Source organism: Odocoileus virginianus, chromosome 12, assembly GCF_023699985.2.
Source record: "Odocoileus virginianus isolate 20LAN1187 ecotype Illinois chromosome 12, Ovbor_1.2, whole genome shotgun sequence".
NCBI lineage: Eukaryota > Metazoa > Chordata > Mammalia > Artiodactyla > Cervidae > Odocoileus > Odocoileus virginianus.
In genome coordinates this window covers 30,592,524-30,609,402 of record NC_069685.1, presented here as the reverse complement: position 1 = coordinate 30,609,402, position 16,879 = coordinate 30,592,524, and positions in this window count along the sequence as shown.

The window sequence follows — 16,879 nt, the reverse complement described above, 5'->3', positions numbered from 1 at the left end:
TGTGTGTTAGTCTCTCAGTTGTGTCTGATTCTGTGTGACCCCATGGACTGTAGCCCACCAGACTCCTATGTCCATGGAATTCTCCAGCAAGAATACTGGAGTGGGTTGCCATTTCTTTCTCCAGGAGGTCTTCCTGTCTCAGGGATTAAACCCAAGTCTCCTACATTGCAGGAAGATTCTTTACCACCTGAGTTACAGGGAAGTCATGTATATTTTAAAAGAAGGACATATTTTTATGACTTTTCCTTCAAAAATGGGCAAATAACCCACCAATGTGGCATTTGTACAAAAAGAAAAATAAATGTTGTGAAAGCCATATGCTATATCTCTTTCTTGCTTTTTGGACTTCCTCTTTCTTAGAATATTATTGTAGAGTTCTTATTGTAGAGATACTATACAAAAGTTAGCTCACACTTGTTAGAGTATTTTATATTTAGCTGCTTATTAAATCCTTATCTATAATGTGGTATTTTTTCAAAGAAATTCATCTTGGAGGATGATTATAAAGCTCCAATCCAAGGACTGTAATCCAATCTTCTTCTAGGGATAACCCTAAATGGCAACCTACTCCAATATTTTTGCCTGGAAAATCCCACGGACAGAGGAGCCTGGTGGGCTACAGTCCATATGATCACAAAGAGTCCAACAAAACTTAGTAACTAAACCACCATCACCAGTCCTTAAGGCAGGTGGATACTATTGGCTTTTTGATCATTGAACTGAAATGAAGGCCGGATCAGATGGTCAGTGTCTGGATCTATTTTTAAGCCCTCCTAATGAGAATGGCAGGGATTCTCAGGTGGTGCTAGTGGTAAAGAACCTGCCTGCCAATGCAGGAGAGATAAGGGACACAGGTTCAATTCCCCGGTCAGGAAGACCCCCCTAGAGAAGGACATTGGCAACCCATTCTAGTCCTCTTGCCTGGAGAATCCCTATGGACAAAGGAGCCTGGCAGGCCACAATCCATAAGGTCAAAAATAATTGGACACACTAAAGCAACTTAGCACGCACACACAAGAAGATGGCAGGTGAGTGTCTCTGGTATACTCAACAAAGGCTTCAGTCTGGCTCTTGGGAGTGTTCCCTAATCTCTGGAGCAGTGATAAGGTTTCATGTTTATCCTTTTCCAAGGAAATTTGTATTTCAATGAGAAATAAAGTATTAGTCCAGTTAATGAGGAACTTGTACTTCATACAGCTGAAACTAGTGGGTTAGGCATGCAGGAGTGGTGGAGGCTTTTCACAGTCTCTAAACTGGTCAACAGAAACATGAGCTTCCCTGGGCCACACAGGTAACAACCTGGGTGGTTTCTTAGACTGGCTGTTCTACTAAAGGATTCAGAGAGCACAGATGCCAATTGATTTTTCTATCATTCAGCCATTGCTAATTCTTCCTCTTCTGAATACTAATCTCACCCCCACCATCTTATACCTAAGTATCTCCTTTTGAAGAGGGTAAGTCATGCCAAGAAGCACTATCAAAGCACTTAATCCACTGTAGATAATCCCAAGTTGGTTCTTTTAGACAATTGAAGTATTGGAAAAGTCTTATAATGTCCTAACCAGTATCTTCATAAAGATACTGCTTGATAAAGAAAAGTGAGCAAAAAATAGTGCTTAATAGTGCAAATAAATTAAAAAAAATTTAAAGCCTTTGAAATAACAGTGAAAGAAGCGTTAAATAAACTAAAGGTAGTTTGCCCTAGGAAGTCTCCCGTGAGGGTACAGGTCAGCAGTGGACTGCTGCAGGGGCAGGGGCTCTGGGTACAGTAGCTCTGGATACGGCATAAGCCCTCTTGGAGGAGGTCGCCATTAACTACACCACAGAGCCACCAGAACTTACACAGGACTGGGGAAACAGACTCTGGGAGGGCACAGACAGAACCTTGTGTGCACCAGGACCAAGGAGAAAGGAGCAGTGACCCCACAAGAGACTGACCCAGGCTTGCCCGTGAGTGTCCAAGAGTCTCCAGCGGAGGTGTGGGTCGTCGGTGGCCTGCTGCAGGGTTGAGGGCACTGAGTGTAGCAGTATGTGCGTGGGACCTTTTGAAGGAGGTTGCCATTATCTTTATTACCTCCACCATAGTTTGGCCCCAGGTTAAATAACAGGGAGGGAACAAAGCCCCACCCATGGACAGAACATTGGATTGAAGATTTACATACATGGCCCCGCCCATCAGAACAAGACCCAGTTTCCCCTCAGTCAGTTTCTCCCATCTGGAAGCTTCCGTAAGCCTTTTATCCTTCTCCATCCACAAGGCAGACAGACTGAAAACCACAATCACAGAAAACTAACCAATCTAATCACATGGACTATAGCCTTGTCTAACTCAATGAAACGATGAGCCATGCCACCCAAGATGGATGGGTCATGGTGGAGAGTTCTGACAAAACATGGTCCACTAAAGAAGGGAATGCCACTTCAGTATTCTTGCCTTGAGAACCCCATGAATGGTATGAAAAGGCAAAAATATAGGACACTGAATTCCCCAGGTCAGCAGGTGCCCAATATGTTACAGGAAATCAGTGGAAAAATAGCTCAAGAAAGAATGAGGAGATGGAGCCAAAGCAATAACAACACCCAGTTGTGGATGTGACTGGTGTTGGAAGTAAAGTCCGATGCTGTAAAGAGCAATATTTGCATAGGAACCTAGAATGTTAGGTCCATGAATCAAGGCAAATTGGAAGTGGTCAAACAGGAGATGGCAAGAGTGAACATCAACATTTTAGCAATCGGTGAACTAAAATGGACTGGAATGGGTGAATTTAACTCAGATGACCATTATATCTACTACTGTGGGCAAGAACCCTTAGAAGAAATGGAGAAGCTGATGAAGCTGAAGTTGAAAGGTTGAAAGGTTCTGGGAAGATTACAAGACCTTCTAGAATAAACACCCACAAAAGATGTCATTTTCATTATAGGGGACTGGAATGCAAAGGTGGGAAGTCAAGAGATTCTTGGAGTAACAGGCAAGTTTGGCCTTGGAGTACAGAATGAAGCAGGGAAAAGGCTAATAGAGTTTTGCATTCCAGCTTGATCAGCATTACTGCTCAGGGCATAGACTTGGATTACTGTGATATTGAATGGTTTGCCTTGGAAACAAACAGAGATCATTCTGTCATTTTTGAGATTACATCCAAGTACTGCATTTCAGACTCTGTTTTTTTTTTTTTTTTAAAACTATGATGGCTTCTCCATTTCTTCTAAGGGGTTCTGAGCCCATTTCAGTATTTTTGCCCGGAGAATCCCATGGACAGAGGAGCCTCATGGGTTGCAGTCCACAGGATCGCAGAGAGTTGGGCCAACTGAAAGTGACTTAGCACACGTGCACACAGGGACACCAACACCCCCTACTCAGTTAAAAATGTGCATAGTACCTCTGCCTCAAAAATAAAGGAACTGACAAATGACTCACCCAAGGACAGCAAGTTGAGATAGTGTGGATGGATCAAGACTCAAATCCTAGTTCTTTTGAATCCACATATTGAGATCTCAAATTCAACACAAACTTTTCTCCTCACTTAGTTAAAGATCTGTAAAATGAAAATACAGATACTGTATTTATTGAAAAAATTTTGTATATAAGTGAACCCATGCAGTTCAAGCCCATATTATTCAAGGGTAAACTGTGTGTATTTTTATATAAATATAAATAAACATATATATATATATATACATACATGTAATAACATAAAGGCATTTGCACTAAAAGTGAGCCACTAAGTCATGTGCATGATGTAATTCCCACCCTTTGCATTTTGCTTCTGATAAGGAGTAACGTAGTTCATGTGGTATGGTAGAAAGTGTTTGTACTGGGTCAGGAGACCTCAGTTGAAGCAGACACAGAGAATCTTCCATGTTCTCCTCTTTAAATGTGGTTCAAATAGAAATTTTTGAAAGCAGAGTTCTTTGGGCTCTATTTTTCTGCAATACATTTTATAGTCTGACATTTCTATGATTGTAACTAAATAAAAATGAATATAATTTTAAAAGTTTCAAATAATTATTAAACTTGTGGCTAGTGAAAATGTATTTTTACTAGCTCTTGAATAATATTTTGGGACTAAAAAATGATTTTTAAAACAGAAGAACATGTCTTTTGAAAATATAACCCACACTCAGAATGGGCCTCTGAAAGATGAATTTTTCATCTTAATATTCTTTTTATCAAACTACTTTAATTTTTATTCTAAATAAAAAGACAAAGGATAAGACTGCTTGGAAAAGGTTAAATACCATGGTTTACTTGGCTGTATTTGTTGCTGGGTCATCCAAATATCAAGGAGAAACTATGCAGTTTGGAAAGTCATTCTTTCTTGTTATTGAAAAGAAGAGACATCTTGCTGCATCCCTTAATGTAGCTACATCAGTATTTAGTTTCCTTATTAAGGATTTCAACAGACATAAAAGTGGATGACTGTGAGAGACAGAGACCCCTACCACTTTAAGGGTAAAGGGTGTGCAGATGGACTCACAACCCCAGACCCTCTGCCTGCTGAGGGGGCTGAACTCAAAAAAAATTTGTCTGCATTTGTGCAGACTGCCTGAACCCAGCTGGGACTATGGAATCCTCCCCCTCAGTCTAGTGTATTTGTGGTTATGGTATCAGGGAGAGATACATTTTGGAATGGTAAATGAGCATGTAGTATGTTTAACTGGTTTATACAGTGACATATTTGGGGGAAGATAATGTTTAATGATCTCTTGAAAATGTTGACCAAGATGCCATCAATTATACACAAAATGAAAAAAAGGCAAACTTTGGATGGCAATTTTCTGGTTACTATAACAATCACCAAACCAGTTCCATGATATTTACAATTTGAGACCTGAAGAACAGCAGGACTTCAACTGGAACTTCTGAGTTTTGCCCAGTGTTTCCTCAGAATTGTTAATTGGTCCAGGTTCAGCATGCCAGTAAAGTTCTCATGAAACTTAACTAGGGCTAGCTGAAAACTTGGCATTTATTCTCGGAAAAAAAAATCATCTTGAGTTTGCTTAGAGGTCTGTGAACCTCAGGAGACCTCTCGGTGACCCTTCCTTCGGTGTGGTGGTTTCTAGTGATATCTGAAACCAAGAATGTTTTGTGAAGGATTTAAGTTTCATTTGGAAAGCCATATCTAATCCTACATACTGCTTAATGAATTAAAAGTCTGGTCCTCCTTGGATCCTCATAAAGGCAGTGCTATGTGTAAAATTCATGACTTTTACTACAGAGTAAAATAGCACCTCTCAATTAGTCATTTCAAAATGTCTTCTCACATTTTTAAAAAATATGCTTTGTGCTTATATGTATCCTATCATCACTGTTATCTAAAATATAGGCATACACTAAGTCTATCACTTGTAGCTGTAGCACAATTTCTGCTAAATAACATAATTATTGAAACATAAATATTTTATTGATATTATTACACATTCTAAAAGTATTTCATGTATTTTGAGAATCAAAACAATCCCAAGAATAACAAGTTTTGACTCTGTGGAGCCAGGGAAAGTAGCTACTTCCTAAATAATAAGTGGATGGCCTCCAGGCATTGAGTGGAACACTGGTAGGCCTGGACTTCTCATTCTCTTTTTATCCCTCACAAGGACACACACAGATCCAGGTATATGCACTTTTCTGAAGCATGTGGGAATTACCTCCCACATTGAAATCATTGGATGATTCAATGAATAAGAATATTTAATAAAAAATATTTCCAAAAAGTATTAGAAAAATAGCTAGAGTTGATTTTCAAGGAGAATATGCATTATTTTAAATTGGCTAAGAGATATGAATTCAAAACATCCTACTTTCCTTTCTGAATTTTTAGTGGCTTTTTTGATCTAAGTGAATTTTTAGCTGTTTTAAGGATTTGTTGCTTACTGTTTGTTGTTTGTTGTTTTGTTTTGTTTTGCTTTGTTTTACTGTTTTTGTATCTTAAATTCTTAGATAAAATACCTGAGAAGAGTTAACATCCTTTATGCTTCCACATTTGTATAGACATCATTAGTTTAGAGCCTGTTTCTATTTTAGGAATTGATAGAAATGATTTAGGAATCAATAGAAATTATTTAGGAAAAGTAGTCTATATGAGGACTGTTAAGAAAATATATGTGTAAATATATTTCTTTCAGTTCTGAGCTCCTATGCAACTATTGAGAGAAATATTTTTATATTGATGATGTCTGATTCTGAAGGTCAAAGAATTAAAGACAAGTTTCTACTAGAGCCAAAAAAAAGAAAATGAAATCCTAGTAAGAAACCACCTTATAATAATTGATAGAGAGGCACTAATACTTTCTTTTTTTACTAAATTTTTGATCCTGTATAGCCATATACAGTTCACTGTACAATTTTTTTTATTTGAAAGTTTTAAAATTGCATTTTAAATAGATTTATCAATTCACAGGACTTCTCAAGTGTCACAGTGATAAAGAAACTGCTTGTGAATGAGCGAGATGCACGAAACGCAGGTTCGATCCCTGGGACGGGAAGATCCCCGGGTCGGGAAGATCCCCTGGAGAAGGGAATGGAAACACACCCCAGTATTCTTGCTGGGAGAATCCCATGGACAGAGGGGCCAGTTAGGTTACAGTCCATGGGGTCACAAAGAGTTGGACATGACTGCACACAGCATAGCAATTCATACCTTATGAGATATGCTCTATATTTACACAGAGCACTTTCCAGTTGGATGGAATATCTGTGGACAGACTCACCAGGGGCACAGCCTCTAATTATAGGACCTCCCGTTAGATTTTCTTTCTTGACCCACGAGACTTGATGAGCAAGTAGAACATCAACGTCACACGTCACAGAGGTGCTTCTGACAGATGTGACCCGACTACAAACTCTATGAGGTCATCTTTTTATCAACATAGGCTGTTGAAGAGAAAATGTGTCTCTAGCAAATTTTTAAAAACAAAGAGCCTTCTCCCTTTTCAATGATAAGGCAGTTGTTAACAAAGGGCAACACATAATCAAGGAAAAAGAATGCAGTCCATGACCTTTGGACCATGCCATGCGCAAGTAGATGCTGGAAGTAGTCTAAGCCATGTCATCACCAGTGATCTTAAGCTCCAGCTGCCCTTATGATTATAGGTCTTTCTAAATCACCTCTAAACCACCACTCATGTATTTCAGATCCTTTCAATAAACAGTTAACTTCTTGCAGAGCTTGTCAGGTAAATCTCTAAATTTTCTTGTAACATCTTAGTTATAATCCATCTTAGTAAATCTGATCTCAGTCATTTTTTGTTTTACTTCTTACTGATTTGTTGTTAAGGCAAATACTTTGTCCTGCCACCCAGAAGTCATGGGTCTGCCTATCTTACTGTCATTGGTTTCTGATTCCTGTTACACTACAACCTCCTGATAGAAATACATGAAATAGTATCAATAATTTAATTATTTTGTGTAATTTACTTGCATAATTCTCACAACATACATTTCCATACATCTGGTCATTAACTGGTTGTGTGGGTCACTACACCCCAAACTTGCTTTTCTTTATTCTATTAAATATATTATATTTATATGCTATCTACTCATAGACATATACTTTGGTAGAATGAGGCTAATTGATATTAATTATAATATAGTGCCACATTTTGGTAAGATACAAAGTTATTTCTGAAGAAATAACTTTCTTCCTAGAATGTTAAGCCATTTGCAGGAATGAAAGTTTGCCTTTTGAGGAAAGCATGAGAAGATGATGATATATGATGAAATACCATATAAAAAATAGACAAGCCCCCTTAGCTTGTTTTTGAAGATAAAGATACCTTTACTCAACAAAGAATAGATGAGGGCTGTCAAAGCATCAATGTCAATGACAGTATTTTTACCTCTTTCTACAATTGCTAGCAAAAATGATTTCATTTCAGACAAAGATAATATCAGAAAGCATTGTTTGGCCCATATGCAATCATTAAACTATCCAAAGGTTTGTTTGTTTGTCTTTTCTCCCAGCTAAATTCACTTCTTCTTAAAAAATGTCATATTTTCTCCTTTAGCTATACAGAATCAGAAATGTGTTGATAGAGGAGAATCAAGCTCACCAGGAGTGCAATATATAGACATAATTTTCCTTAAGGCAGAGTGTTCACATACTCAAGATGCTGGGTCATTCTAGGGGCAGGGCTTTCAAGAGATAGCTTTCAAAAGAGGCTTGGTATTGGGAGAATTTGCCTACTGCAGTCCAAGCACTTACGCCGAGTATTGAAGCAAGTTATTTATCTACACTTCTTGGAACCTAGGGAGACTCTGGGAGGAGTAATTTAAGGAGTCTGCTTCTTTTCAGCTTGTTTCTTCTTGGCCCAGAGGATTTTGTGATAGAAGAATAGGTAAAGTGTATAATTTACTAAGCTCAGCTAAATGGCAGGCAGAGTTTAAGAAGCTTTTCTTATATTTTCTCTTTTAATTCACAAAGTAAGCTCTTGAGATATAAACTATCATTGTTGGGGCTTCCCTGGTAGCTCAGCTGGTAAAGAATCTGCCTGCAATGCAGGAGACCCCAGTTTGGTGTCTGGATTGGGAAGATCCCCTGGAGGAGGGCACAACTACTACTGCAACCTACTGCAGTATTCTTGCCTGGAGAATCCCATGGACAGAGGAGCCTGGCGGGCTACAGTCCTTGGGGTTGCAAAAAGTCGGAAATGACTGAGCAACTAAGCACAGCACAGCATCATCATTGTCATCCACTTTCTGAGGTGGAGAAACTGATGTACCAGGAGTTAGCCTGTTGGAGGGCGTGCATGCTCAGTTGTGTCTGACTTGTTGCAACCCCATGGACTGCAGCCTGCAAAGGACTTGGAGCTTAGCACATAGGAAATGCTTAATACAGGCTAATTATAATGCTAAGCTTTCATCAAAGAATTTTTATGATGTAATAATTCAGTATGATCATAGAAATTATATGTATAAATTCAAGTATTCAGACTTTTATATTTGAAATAATTTTTCAAGAAGGACTTTACTATACCTTAGACACAATCTATTGTGTCTGTATTTTTATGCTGAACATAAGAGGAAGGCTGAGTTCCTCTTTGATGGTGTAAAATGTCATGATTCCATACAGCATCATGCAAATGCTTTATTTCAAAAGGTGCTGTCTAGCTTGATTTATTTGGGCCTATTTTAACCAGGACCGCTTTGCAGTACAAACTAAATAGCTTTAAGGAGGATCTGTCTCCGGGAAGCACACTGTCATTTTGGCTCTGGATCTTTGTTGAAGAAGTCCTCATTCATGCTTCCACAGCAGAATTGTTCCTGCACTGTATTCAGGCTTCTTACAGCTCTTCATTTATGAGTCAGGCAGGATCTTGATGGGAAGAAAGGGAAAAGCAAGATCAACCACTGTCATGGCACAGATAATACTATGACAAAGGATAAACAGGTGCTCAGGAGTGCATGCATGATACAAGTTCAAAAGAATCTGCTCTTGTAACTCAGAATTAGGTTGTCCATGTGGAGCCTCCACCAATGTGTGAAGCACTGCCCTGCAACCTCCACCAATGATTAAGACTGTAGGAATAGAATGACCATGAGTAACAAATACTGCATGGAGTTTGGTGGAATTTGCAACCTCTATCACCAACCTCTTTTTGGATTCAATGTTCTAAGAAATAGTAGTCATCTTTTATAGCTGAGTGAAGGAGTTTGAAAGCAGATAAGAAACTCATGTAAGGTTCTGTACCATATGAGTTGAGGAAGAATCCTTGATCCCAGAGCCCAATTCTTTCAATTGTATATTCTGCCTCTGATCCAAATTAAAATTAAAAATGCTTTTGGATCATAGGCCAATGATCCAATAATTCAATACTTAAGGAAGATCAGTATTATATCATAAAGAACATTCTGAGAAGGTGTCATTGGATGACCGGTTCATAAGCTGGCGTTGAGCATGAATAGGCTTTTATGAATAGACATTGTAAAGATAATAGGAATTGATCTTCTGTCCTTTGAGAGTTGATCTGAGTTAGAGAGGTCAAAGTTAAAATACATTAGCAGCAATTTGAAAGCAAAAATGAAAGCATGTCATAAAATAGTCTGACGAGTTGGGTGGTTAGAGTTGGCCATACACATTGATGAATGGTTGAGGAGAGAAGATAGAACAGGTGGGGACTCTTTACTTATTTCCTGGGTCTCCTGTCTTCTGGTACTCCAGCTGTTTCTTAGAGGGAGGCATGATACTGGGAATACTTCTTGAATGGATAGGCTCAGACTCAACCGTTATTTGGAAAAGTAGTAGACATGGCCTTAAAAATTAGCATGGCTTTTTTTCTTTTGTGTTTAAATCTAGAAGCATTAGGGTGAGTATACATGTGTGTATGCTAGGTCACTTCAGTTGTGTCCAACTCTTTGTGACTCCATGGACTGTAGTCCACCAGGTTCCTCTGTCCATGGGATTCTCCAGGCAAGAATACTAAAGTGGCTTACCATGCCCTCTTCCAGGGGATCCATGCCCTCTTCCAGGGGATTCCCAACCAAGAGATCTAACCTGCACCTCTTATGTCTTCTGCATTGACAAGTAGGTTCTTTACCACTAGAGCCAAGAATATGTGTAAAGTCTGCCAACATTGAGGGTAAAATAAACAACTAGTAAAAAAGCCATATAACTGAGGTGCATATTTCCATTTAACAAGGAAGGAGCAAAGAGAGGCCAGGAAAGTGAATCTAAAGAAATATAATGATTTATCACAAAATGTTATGACTCAATATGGCTAAGGGAGAAAGGAATACATTTTGATGCAATGCTTCCTGTGCTCAAGATTTTGTGGCAGATGGAGCACCTCACTTGTTCATTTCTCTCTAGTTTGTCTTTCTCTTTCCAACATGCAAAAGCTAAAATAAAATGAAAACACTTAGAGAGCAAGAGAAAACCTGGGGGGAAAATGTCCATCTCAAAGCCAGACAGGCACAGTTGCTGCTGGCTGCACGCATTTCACAGCTTGGTGCTGAGTTCTGCAGCTGCCAAGTCCATCCAAGAGTGACTATAAACACTCTTGGCCCCAGTGGAGTCAGAAATCCAGACGGCTGACAGAGAGCCCGTGTACTGATTTCCAGCAGGAGATGGGGACACGCCAAATCCAGATTGAATTACATGTGTGTGACAATTCCTACTGTAATCACACCCTCTTTTTTACTGTGACCAGGCTGGGTCTAGAAAAGCAACTACTTCGATCAATGTCATCAAAGAAGGCTGGTGGCAATGTGCAGCCCAGCTCAGCACCTAGGAGAGCTTAGGCAGGCATGTGCTTGCTCCAAGAGGAGCTCACCTAAAAGGGCTGCCTGAGCTACCAGGTGGAAGAAAGAGAAATGTTTTTTGAAGATGTGTGCCCTGTGTTTAATAATGATAATGTGATCCTTTGGACTGTAGTCCACCAGGCTCCTCTGTCCAAGAGAACTCCTATCTCTAATACTGTTGCATTGGTGGTTCAGACGGTAAAGAATCTGCCTGTGATGTGGGAGACCCAGGTTCGATCCCTTGGTTGGGAAGATCCCCTGGAGAAGGGAATGGCTATACACTTCAGTATTCTTACCTGGAGAATTCCATGGACAGAGGAGTCTGGCAGGCTACAGTCCATGGAGTCTCAAAGACTGAGACATGACTGAGCGACTAACATACACACACACATTGGCAGGAGAGTTCTTTACCACTAGCACCACCTGGGAAGCCCTTAATTAGGTATAGCAGGAATAAAGTGCTTTAAAAACTAAGGATTTTGAGAAATCCCACTGAGCAGGGTGCACATAAATACATATAACAATTCAGGGAGGGAATGATATTAAGTATATAAAGAAAAGATCTCAAGTTCAAAATAGTTTCATGTAATTATCTTTCAAATATTTTTAGTATGTATGCTCTCCCTTAAAGTTAATTTTTCTTTCTCTTTTACTCCTCCTTCCACTCATTTAGCCATAGGTCTCTGATATTGGGCATGACATCATCAAGCTGAAAGAGTGTCTGTACAAGTGTGGCAAGTGTGTGTACCCCAGCAAGGGAGGTTAGCAATGTTAGACAAGGACTAGCACCAGGGTATATTTCAACTCAACTGGGAATGGAAAAGGCCTTTTTCTGCTTGAACCTCAATCATGAATTAACATTTGCTTCCAATAGGAAGGTTGCTTATGTCAGGAAATGGAAGTACAAAAGCAAAGATATAGAGTCCTTAGATAACAAAAGGAGCTGCTTTTGGGTTGAGTGGTATATGAGAGTGCTGGCATTTGATTTTGCTTGGAAGAAAGGTACACAGACAGCGATAGATGAGTATTTGATTGAAAGTCTTTCTAACAATTACAGTATTAATGACAGAAAATAACCCACAGACAAGTACAGACTTTGAGAGTAAGTGGTTAGAAATTTTTATAGTACTTTGAACATTTTTTTTAAGTCTGCTGGGAATCACATAATAAATAATTTGGGCTTGTGTTTCATGTCTCTAGTGATATTTAATTTTTTCAGATATTCATCTTATGATATCTTACAAAGTTATCCATCCACGAAGGATAAGGAATAAAAAAGCCCTTGACCCTAGTTGCTTGCACACTGCTAACTTAATAAGGCTTTAACAAGGCTGACTGTGCCTTCTGCAATTATTTTTGCACACATGCATGCTTAGTTCAAAGGTCAGTGTTTAAAGAGGAAAACCAAGATGAAATTTATTAATACCATGTCATGATCCTGAAGAAGAGCTTTTAAAGGACACAAAATCTGCTTCCAAAATGTGTCTGCTGAGCTAGTTCCACCGTGTTAGGGAAAAAAATTTAAACCAGAGGGTTTGAGAAAGTGGTCACTATTTAATGATACAAGCAACTACCCTTGTGGAAAATCTTCATCTCAGCACCCGTGGGCACCGTAGAAGGTTTTTGGGGATAAGACGTCCTTTTATACCATTTAAAATTAGAGCTATTAACATATAGTGTGTAATAAATACTCCCTTTTCTGGGTAGAAATTCACTTCACTACAGTAGTCCATAATAATCTTTTAGCAATACTACTCTTTCCCTTCCCTTTTTCTATACTTTTCTTGTCTTCTGTCCCTTTCTTCCTCTGTATCTGTGCTGGGTTGTTGAGAGTTAGAGAATTATAGGCTTTACATTTTATTGTTAACAGGAACTGAATTTGGAAGAGATTTTCTCTTGTTAAGTATGTCATAGGTGATACAAAGCTTTCAGCTTTCTATGTCAATAAATAAAAATATATGGTTTAATACTTCCTGATGTCAGTCCATTGGATATTCTTAGAGGAGGAGTTTTTGTATAAAGTTACAATAACATGATAAAAAACAGTAGAAAGTAACGAGAGAACCAACCTGGAAAAATTAATTTTTAAAATGTCATTTAAAGTAATAGATGAGAGAAGATACAAAAATTTTATTTTGACATGTTTAGATCTGTAAATATGAGGACTTGCTTCTGTTCAGAACTAAATATGTTGAACTTTGCAGTTATTTTTTATTTCTGATCAAACAAGTTTTTCTATTAATGTTCACATTATCTCTAGCAGTTGTTTCAAGCCTAGCCAATTATCAGAATTGCCTGGGGAACTACAAAATAAAAATCTCTGGAGGTGAGACCTGGGAATCTCTAAGCTAAAAATCCTCTGTAAGTGATTTTAATGAACATTTTAGTTTAGGAAATACTTGAATGGAGGCAGTAGTCCCAAAAGGGACAAGAACTAGTTTAACATTTTTATAAGCACCTTAATTCAAATGTAGGAAGTTCCATTCCTTCTTGAATTTCTATAGCATCCTCTTAAGACATCGAGTAAACCATGTGTCATGTATCCTATATGAATCCCTCATATAATCTCCTTAAGGATGAGGAAATATTTTCTTTTATTGCTCTCTCCCATATGGTTGTTGCATTGCACTGATGAGGCATTCAATTAACATCACTAAGTAAAACGTCATTCCCAAGAGAAACTGTGGCTAAAATAGGGAATAGAGCATTAAGAGATGGTACAAAGTTATTACACACTAGAGGCTTCCTTTAGCAACCAATTGCTGGTGGAAATTGTTGCTCATCTGAGAATTCCTAACCAATGGGAAATTGTCAGGACTCTGTACATGAATATGGAGTCCTTAGATATCTCAAAAGGAGGATGCAGAATTGTAAGAACTCTAAGAGATTATCCAAAGCATGGTCTTCTGGGGAAAAAAAATTTTTTTTAAGTGAAAAGATAAATTTATAACTCATATACTCCATGCTAAGGAACCTCCAGAGAATTCTCAGACTCACATAAATGCTACTTCCAAGCGCCAATGCAAAATTATTGCTGTTGAAATAGGCAGGCAATTTAAAAAAATTCAACCTTGGTGAATTACACATGTAAAACAATAACTAATTGAGGCAAGCATTTAAAAAATACATCATAATTTCTAAAGTGTCTGCAATTTCATTTCAAGATATGGGATTATTGTTTCTATTAAAATGACACTATTACACTATTAGGGGAAACAATATTTTTATTGTTATTTTCAAGATTTATCAATAGTTGCTTGTAGTGGCAAAATTATGACACGGTTTAACATTGCCATACTTGGCAAGAAACAGTTGTACTCTATCATCTAAGAAAACTCTTCTTACAAGGCATTAGGCCAACCTGAAGAATATTGGTAAGGATGAAAGAATTGCATTGCTAATAAATGTGCTCTAAGGTCTTCCCTGGTGGTCCAGTGGTTAAGACTCTGCACTTCCAATGCAGGGGGCACAGGTTCCATCCCTAGTGGGGGATCCTACAGCTGTAAGGTGTTCCAAAAAACCAAAAATATGTGCAGTTCAATGGCTCTTAAAAGAAGTAAGTGCCAGGTAGAGTCTGAGAGCTGTCTTTTTCAGTTCAGTTCAGTCACTCAGTCATGTCCAACTCTTTGTGACTCCATGGAATGCAACACGCCAGGCTTAACTGTCCGTCACCAACTCCTGAAGGCTACTCAAACTCAAGTCCATCGCGTCAGTGATGCCATCCAACCATCTCACCCTCTGTCATCCCCTTCTCCTCCAGCAATCTTTCCCAGTGCCAGGGTCTTTCCCAATGAGTCAGTTCTTCCTATCAGGTAGCCAAAGTATTGGAGTTTCAGCTTCAATATCAGTCCTTCCAATGAACACCCAGGACTAATATCCTTTAGGATGGACTGGATGGATCTCCTTGCAGTCCAAGGAACTCTCAAGAGTCTTCTCCAACACCACAGTTCAAAAGCACCAATTCTTTGGTGCTCAGCTTTCTTTATAGTCCAACTTTCACATCCATACATGACTACTGGGAAAACCATAGCTTTGACTAGATGGGCCTTTGTTGGTATTTTACATTTCTTATTTTCCATCTCTTTCTAAGATTGTACTTTAAAAATGTCACCTTCATCTGTTTTTTTCATTCCTATTTCATTGGATTAATCAATCTCAAAGATTTGCAGAACAATACAGTACATGACACCCCAATGAAAAACAGTTACTCAGTATTTCTGGCATTTACTCATAATATAAATATTAACCTCATACTTCACACAATTTTAGGGGTAATTGTATATCTCCCACAAAAACTGGTCACATCAAAGACTTCCCAACACAAAGTTATGGGTTGAGTCTAATAGCAATCTCGTTCTTCCTCACTATTTAACTTCTTAGGTGTCAATTATCCTCAAGCAACATGCCATCCCACCTGCTCTCTCTGTGTAGCATTTTGGTTGTCATGCTTTGAAATTACCTGAATTGTGGCTTATTATGTGAACAAGCCAATCAACTTTCTCTCTGTAATACTTAAAGGGCTTTTTATCCCACTAATATATGCATTTTATGGTATTTTAGAAAGTATTTTATAGAAGAAATATAAAGTGAAAGGGTTAGTTACTCAGTTGTGTCTGACTCTCCGCAACCTCATGGAGCCCGCCAGGCGCTTGTGGTCATAATTCCCCAGGCAAGGATACTGAAATGGGTAGCCAATTCCTCCTCCAGGGGATCTTCCCAAACTAGGGATAGAATCCAGGTTTCCTGCATTGCAGGCGGATTCTTTACTGTCTGGAGCTTCCCTTGTGGCTCAGCTGGTAAAGGATCTGCCTGCAATGCTGGAGACCCGGGCTCTATCCCTGGGTCAGGAAGATCCTCTGGAGAAGGGAAAGGGTACCCACTCCAGTATTCTGGTGTGGAGAATTCTATGGTCTGTATAGTCCCCGGGGTCGCTAAGAGTCAGGCAAGATGGAGCAACTTTCACTTTCACTTTTCTTTAACATCTGAGCCACTAGGGAAACTCAGGAAGAAATATAAGCCAACGCTAAACTACATGTTACAGGAGAGTTTATAATGGAAATCAAGAATTCATTTTCCAAATTTACTCTCACTTCCATCCTGCTCCGCAGGGACAATATTTTAATACATGTCAGCAACTGGTCTTCTTGCAATTAACTGTGTCCCAAGTACATCTTCACTACTATATCTTTATAAAGTTTAGAAATTTTTACTGCTGTTTTCTTTTATAAATGAGGATTTAGTTTACTTATCCAACCTCAATATTCCCTAACACCTTTCCGATTTAATAGTTATTTTACTATTCTAGTTCTTCTAGTGTTTCTTTTCTAAGTTTAAATAGTTACTGAAAACTTGATTCCCTGTTCCATCATAAATAATTGATGCTCAATGCAATACATTAAGGATAAGGGCACCCTGATTTTTTTTTACATTTTTCCTCCCTACTTTCTCTTCCTCTCTTACTTTCTCTTAATGTTCAAGTTACATTAACTTTTATATTGTTAGCTTGATAACATTTCTATTTATTTATATATTCCAAATATAATCTTAGGTGCTTAACCTATAAAATAAGTTTAAAAGTTGAAAACCAATAAGCTGTCTGCTGCTGCTGCTAAGTCACCTCAGTTGTGTCCAACTCTGTGCGACCCC